A 1262-nucleotide genomic window follows, 5' to 3' on the forward strand; every position below is an offset into this window, starting at 1 on the left:
CATCAGACGCTCTACGGGACGGGTAGATTTGGTCGAGTCCGCAGCCTTGAAAGCAGTCATGTCAGATCTATCGACAATCAAGTAGCACATGGGACTCAAGAATACGTCTAACCCGTCGAAGGTCCAGCCTGGAATGTTCTTGGTAGATCAGGCCACATCAGAGGAAGAACCGGTTGAGGACGTCAACTACGTGGGAAGGAATCAATACCAGAATCCTTCCAATCTCTACAACCCGAACGCGCCTAGGAACCATCCTGGTTTCTCCTACGGAAACCCGAGCGGAGCATTGAATGTGCAGCAGCAAGGTGTTTCCAGAATCCCTCAGAACCCCCGGGGCTTCACTCAGTCACGTTTTCAGGGGCAGAATCAGGGATATGTGCAATAGAATCCAGGATACGGGCAGCAGAATCAGGGTTACCGAGCTCCTCCACCGGCAAAGAATGAAGAAGCAGACATCAAGACGATGCTTGCCCAGCTAATGCTCGACCAAAAGACGTCGTTTACTGATCTGAAAACCGAGGTGCAGAGCATTAGAGCTAGGCAAGACACCTTTGAGAGGAGACTTGATGGGATGGACGCACACATGAAGCTCGTAGATACGCAGATAACACAGCTTGCGTCACAACCTTCTAGACCGCAAGGCACGTTTTCCTGGAAAGCCGGAACCAAATCCACGAGAGCACATCAACGCCATTGAGCTAAGGAGCGGAAAGAACTTGCCTGAGATGATCCCTACCACTGCTGTAGAGGAAGGGACGACATCCGAGACACCTAAGGTGCATGCAGAGGAAGCCGGATCCGGACGAAATTAGAGTTTTACAGACTGCCTCCGAACGAAGGATCGGACGAAATTAGAGTTTTACAGAAGCTGGATCCGGACCGATTCCACCTGGAAACGGACCGGATCCAAACTGCCTCCGAAGACGGATTTTTACAGAAGGTCGATCTGGACCGATTCCACCTGGAATCGGACCGGATCCAGTCTCTGGGCAAATCGGACGTTTTTCACATCGACGTACCCGATTCTTCTACGAACGTCTTCGAACCCTCCACGACGACTAATAAAGACGTTTTAGAGCCCAGAGAGCCATCACTTCATACGGGAAAACTGAATAAAGCTGATTGGAGTTTAGAGAACGCCCCGAAGGTGGAGATGAAGCCCTTACCCGAAGGGCTCAGGTATGTTTTCCTTGCATTGCTAGAACCCCAGGTAGAACAGTTGAGATGAAGCCCTTATCCGATTATAGTGAATGCTGCGTTGC

The sequence above is a fragment of the Tarenaya hassleriana genome, unplaced genomic scaffold, assembly GCF_000463585.1.
Source record: "Tarenaya hassleriana unplaced genomic scaffold, ASM46358v1 Cleome173, whole genome shotgun sequence".
NCBI classification, from domain to species: domain Eukaryota; kingdom Viridiplantae; phylum Streptophyta; class Magnoliopsida; order Brassicales; family Cleomaceae; genus Tarenaya; species Tarenaya hassleriana.